The following is a 6485-nucleotide window of genomic DNA, read 5'->3' as shown; positions in this document are numbered from 1 at the left end:
CTCTCTCTCTCTCTCTCTCTCTCTCTCTCTCTCTCTCTCTCTCTCTCTCTCTCTCTCTCTCTCTCCAGAGGGCTGGTAGTTCGCTTAAGCATCACATGATCGGAGCTGGGTACGTTATATCAGTCAAATTAGGGGGGTCGGCTCATGAAGGCTCGCCTGCTCGGCGCGCCGCAATTGGCTCTCGGTAGAGAGAGGCCGGATCAGGGTCTGGCGTCAATGGAGGGAGGGTGTGTGTGTGTGTGTGTGTGTGTGTGTGTGTGTGTGTGTGTGTGTGTGTGTGTGTGTGTGTGGTGTGAGTGAGACCAGATCATAAATTCGCTTTCATCATACCCTTTTAATAACTATAGAGGACTTGGATAGGTCATGCAGCTCTTTTCATTGTTTTGTCTGTATTTACATTTTGCTACTGGCATAATGTGCCTCCAGTGAGTGTGTTATATGTGACTCGCTGTCTTGTGGTTTAATGTTTCTGTAATTTTAAAGTTATTTTCAGATGTTACATCATTCAGTCATGTCATATAGGAATAAATACTTTGCACCTTAAAATGTGTTTGTTAATTTATATGGACTAATATAGCTTATGATACTTAAATTGCCAAAATACATAAGAAAAAAATAAAGATACACATCTCAGCCTTTTAGTTCAGTTAGTCTTCTGCTGCCTGGAAAGCACACTGAGCTTTTTGCCCGTTTCAGATGGCCGTGGCTGAATAGGTGGCTGGGTGACTGAGTGAATGAGGGAGCCATTGAGTAGGTAAGTGAGTGTGTTTACATGCTGCCTAATAACATCAGTAACAGAAGTTTTGCTTTCACTCCAGCTGAGCAGACCTCATATAAACACCTCCGCTGGGCTGAAGTAACTTTGCTGGCTCCAACCTAATTAGATTTGCCTGCGTAGGTTAGATTACCTTTCAGTGTGTTTGGATAAATGATCCACTCTCAGCCTCCTTGTAAACATTAGGAGTGTTTCAGTGTGTACTTGTATACAGTAGAGGGTCAGTGGCTATTATGCTGTGTAAAAGGATACACAGTGTCACACACTGAGGAGGTTTGTTTTGCATAGAGCTCTGCTACTACTATTGTTACTGCTACTGATACTACTGCTGCTGCTGTTACTGCTGGTGGTGCTGGTGCTTCAGTTGATTATGTTGCTTTCCATTTTCCTTGGAAGTCTGAGCTGGGAGTGACGTTACGCCTGAGTTGACCTCATTCCAGTACAACAAGTCCGAAAACCAAGCTGTTGTTTGCAAAACCAGGTGATAACAACGCTACATGGCATTTTGCACTAACAAACATTGTAGCAATATGTTCACAGTACTGTGTGTACGGGACAGAAGTGCTAATAAGCAGTGTTTTACAACAGCTTTCACCACTGTTGATGTGCAGAGCAGCCATCTTGGATTTCAGTGTTGGGGTTGGCAAGGTTTCTCCAACTTTTAGAGACAGAAATTTGACATCAGGGGGCATTCCAGTTGAATTTCTGACTGGGAACTGGAATGCACCATTGTCCTGCTACTACTTGGCCTACTGTAGTCCTACTACTACCGTTAGTGTTGCTAAGACCACAAAGACTACTGCTGCAACAACAACTACCCTGACAGTTAGTCTAGTACAAATAACTACTAATACTGGTACTGCAACTACTACTACATTTGCAGTTCTGCTAATGCTACCACTAACAGTAGTTACTGCTACTTCTACAACAACTGTATGATACAATAGCTACAAAGACTGTATCCACAAGTACTTCTCTGAGCAGGCCCAGGGTCCTAGTATCATAGATACTGACTCAGGGTAATCTTAAAATCAAAACAGTAATTTAAGCAATGTGTTGTGCCATGGATTTATAAAAAGAGCCAAATACAGCAGGGCTTCGTTCATTTCTATGAAAGTGGTTCAGTGGTGCATGAAGCCAAAAAAGGGCCCACAGAGCAAGTGCACTAGAGACTTCTGCCAGCTGGGCAGATACCCTCTGGGTTAGCCCACTGTTAATGTAAATGGAGATAAGATAAATTAATCATGTGGCTCATCTTGACTTTCTAAATGTACCGGCCAAATTAATTGAATACTTATAATAAATCAAGTCACGACAGGAGTTCTAATGCTATGAAAAAACATGTATCCACTGATTTACAGGCATCTCTTTCACAATGTTAAGCCTATGGAAAAAAGTCTTCTAGGCCCCATGGCATCACATGATAAACGCAGAAGTTGTTACCCACACTTAGGCCACTATTTCAAATTGGCTGCAAAGCCTGGCACTGTTCCTGGGGACTTTTGGGGGGAGTTTGTAAAAGCAGCAGTTCCATCCATCTATCCATTTTCTAACTGCTTATCCTCTTGAGGGTCACGGAGGGCTGGAGCCTATCCCAGCTGACATTAGGCGAGAGGCAGGGTACACCCTGGGCAGGTCGCCAGACTATCACAGGGCTGACATGTAGAGAGTGAGACAGACAACCATTCACACTCACATTCACACCTACGGACAATTTAGAGTCACCAATTAACCTATCCCTAACCTTTATGTCTTTGGACAGGCATCGTGGTATAAATACACTGGGCATGGCCAAGGTGCGATACATCTGCTGTAGCATGCCTGCAGCAGAGCATGTACACAGCCCTCCAACTGTTAAAAACTACACAAAATTGTATAAAAAAACAAGTCCAATCTGTTTTAAAATTAATTAAAATGAACAACTCATCCTACCAGAGGTAATGCATCACAGCTTTGACTGATTGATTGATTTATTTCTGGAAGACGGTAAGACAGTAATCCAAAGGATGACATGCTAAAGTAAAATACTTATTTCCAGCATGGTCCTTGGTGTTTACACATAAGACACAAATAAACAAGAAGCAGGCAAACTCAGACTAAAAATACATACAGTAATTGGGTGGGGGGGCATCACATAAAACAAAATAAATAAGAAAACAAAACTGCAATAAAAACTATCCAGTTCATCAATAAATAGCTGAGCTGAGCAACCACGTCATCTCTGTGCCCCATGTATTTAGGCCTTCATGAGCGACAAAGTTTGCTTAAGCTGGGTGGGAGGGGAGGTTGATGGATCAAACAAAAACAGGACTTTCATCAAGGAGACTGATGTTCATGTTCTTTGTGAAACCAAAAGTCAACGTTAAGTTATTTTAATAACATAACATAGTAGTATGTCGTAGTATATGTCATTGTGACCATTTTAACTGTCATATACAAACTTTTCGGTAGGGGTGCTAATTTAGGAAGCACTACTGTGGGTCATATTAGAATGTAGGAAAATACAGTCTATCTGGTCATACAGGTTGGGGGACTTGTTGGAATAGTTGTGTAACAAATGAAAAAGGAGAGCTTGAGAGAGAAGTCCAAACCCAGCTTACTTCTTACCTGATTGTTGGATGTCAGAAATATGCGTGAGCATGGGGTTTCCAATGTCGTTCGACTGTCCAACAAGCAATTCTCATTACACTGTCGCACTGTTTTAGCTTACTGGGACGTTTATTAGAGCAGAGCCATCATTTATGTAATTAGTAACACCTGTGTGTTTCCTGCTTTGACAAGTCAAAATGTCTGCTGGGAAAAAGGGCCTTCACTTGTGTGATTCCTACCACTGCTGCTACATACAGTGAACACCTCATGTGATTTTGTCTATGATAACAGTTTGAGTTTAAATGTTCTCCTTCTCAATACATTTGCTTTACTCACAGATGAAATGGACTACAGCTCATTTAGAAAAATGTCCAGCCTCTCTCAGTTGATACTGACCTGGAATCAGACAGAGGTCTTTCCTTTTAGGCTGCTGGATACAACGTGTTTAAAGAGAAGCAGGGCGGCTGCTATTCACTGCATCCAGTCAACACTTCTCTGTTTTCCCACACAGATTACATCTTCGCTCACATCAGTAGTGAGCTTGTTAAATATATGAGGAAGTCCTGGTATCTTGTTAGGCTAGGCTCCACAGAAGCTATCCCTATGACTGATTTTAGGTCCCAAGATATATATTTTAAGTCTAATTTGATGTTATATTTGAGGAAATGCAGGGTTCAGTGGGATTACTGACCAACAGAGTCTAATGAAGTCCACAGAGGTTCTTTTCTCTGCCCCACAAACTAATTGGTTTCGGCTGCTCTATTCAAACTCACAAAACACCTACTCGTGTGCATATTACGCAAGCACCAGATGGACCTAATGAGTCAAATTGATTTATTTCCTCTGGTAATGCTTGCACTGTGCCAAAAGTGAAATGGGGAAAACGTGTGCATCTTGGGTGCATTTTTCAAGCTTGTAAAGATTACAGATGATATCCTTAAAAAAGCTGGCACTCTGACCAAGAAGCACTTGAAAGGGGTTAAGGGTGAAGTATGAGTTTCTTATCCATTTTGGACAAGGTGGTTATCAAGAACATGGAGCACCAAATGCAGTTATGGTTGTAGTATTGAAAATCTATAGCAAAGTAAAAGTGATAATGACCATTTGAGTAACAGTAAACAAGAACATGGTTAATAAATTACTCAAAGTGCAAGTGACATCTTAATTCAATAGTTCAGTGTCTGCAGGTCAGTGCAAAAATAATGAACAAAACAGCACTTGTTGATACAACTCTAATGAAGTAGATCAGTCATTAATGTCATTATCATAACATCCAAAGCTAACATTACATTAACACTGCTAATGTAAGCTAGCTAACTACATTTTCATCTGCAGTGTAGATAAAGATAGATAACATGACAGCTCCCCAAAAGTGCAACTGAAGCACCTTGATCGCCCCCTGGTAGTTGGCTGCAGTATAAGTTGCAAAGCCCATCCTCTCAATGTTACCAGATGGGACATGGGCCAAACAAAAAACTCAAAGTACACATCAAATTAACTTTTTACAGAGATGGTTTCCGTCATTTAAAGCGGTTTTTATCAGGCTGCTGTATGTTCAAGTGTTAATTTTTCTTCTAAGCTTGGTTTTAATTAGTTATTTATTGCAATAAAGCTGCGTTTTTACAGCATGACTGACAACTGTGTGAGCCAGTCGGTGGGCTCACATTCAGTGGTGCTGCCCCAGATTGGTCGGATGGATGTATGGGGGGGAAACTTGATGCCACAGAGATTGCTACTGTTGCAGATTCTGGCAGATGGCAGCAGCTGTATCCAGAATAGTTTAGCTTCTCTTCTGTAAAGTGGGGGTAAATGGAGACATGTTATCCTTCTTTATATACAGTCTATGGTGCAATGCAGCGTACCCCCTTACAATGGTTCGTATGATATCCTACAAATTAGCGCCCCACAAATGATGTTACTTACTTAACGTTAGGTTATGTACTGTAGGTCAGGTTCAGGCTGGTAAAGGTACTGTGGTTAGGTCTAAGAAAAGAAACACAGTAAGGACATACCTTAAAGTGAGGTTTACTCAAAGTTCACACAGCTCCAAAGAACGGTCCCCTGAGAAGAGGCCTGGTGGAAGTCCTGTGCTTGTGACCCATCAGCCTCCCCTGCCTGCCTCCTTATGGGGTCCTCTTCCTCCCTAATTCAAATCAGTGCATTGGCCATGTGATTGCAGCCCTCCCAAGTACATGGATTATACACAAATTACTGGCTCATGATTACGTAGGATATGTATGAATTTTGGTGCAATACTTTTTGTTGGAAAATGTACAAACAGAGCATGGGAAGAGTCTGGTCCAACTTATTTCAATGTGCTTGAAGCAGTTAGAAAGGGAGTTTTTGAATGTGAATATCTCAGTGTTTTTTGGGAGGCAAACCGAGCACTTCATCATGTGACTGTTGTCTGGTTTAAATTTTGGTATGAACACAGTGACCAGATGTGGTCAGGGATTGTTGCTGGAAGCTACTTCTTGTTCTGGGTTTTGCTCCTTCATCATCACATCATGGTCAAAAGACAGGTGGTGCTTCTTTGTCTTCCAGGCAGCTGGAACTTGGCCTCAGCAGAAGAGGTACTCTGAATGTTGCATCCTCCCCAAAACCTAATACTGTATTAAGAGCAGACTAGTTGTAGCAAAGGTGTAGATGGCAAATGTGGTGAATTAAAAAGTAGATTACTGGCTCAAAAGTACACTAGAATAAAAAGTAGAAGTACAGTACAAAAATGTTACTCACCTGTGTTACATGTAATGCTTTACCACCATGGATGGTGATGGATTACTGAATTGGCCTACCAGGCACAGGCTCCCAACTTTTCAAATACTGACTAAAGTATCAGGGGCCCCGTACCCTTCACCTGCACAAAATTACCTCAACAAGACTAAAAATGACCACAGTGATTACAAAATGATTACAAAGAGATACAAAACTGCAACAAAAATGCATAATGACTATACAGAGATGTAGAAATACCACAAAGTCTTGCTCATATGTAAGAAAGGTGGTGGGGACCTTTGTAAATCTTTGCCCAGAGGTCCATTTTCTCATGATCCACCCATGGTTATCACCCACCCCTGGTCAAGTACAGTTGGTGATATTGGCACCTGCGACTTTGTTGTGA

The sequence above is a fragment of the Epinephelus lanceolatus genome, chromosome 8, assembly GCF_041903045.1.
Source record: "Epinephelus lanceolatus isolate andai-2023 chromosome 8, ASM4190304v1, whole genome shotgun sequence".
Taxonomy (NCBI): Eukaryota; Metazoa; Chordata; class Actinopteri; order Perciformes; family Serranidae; genus Epinephelus; species Epinephelus lanceolatus.
This window is presented reverse-complemented; position numbering follows the sequence as displayed.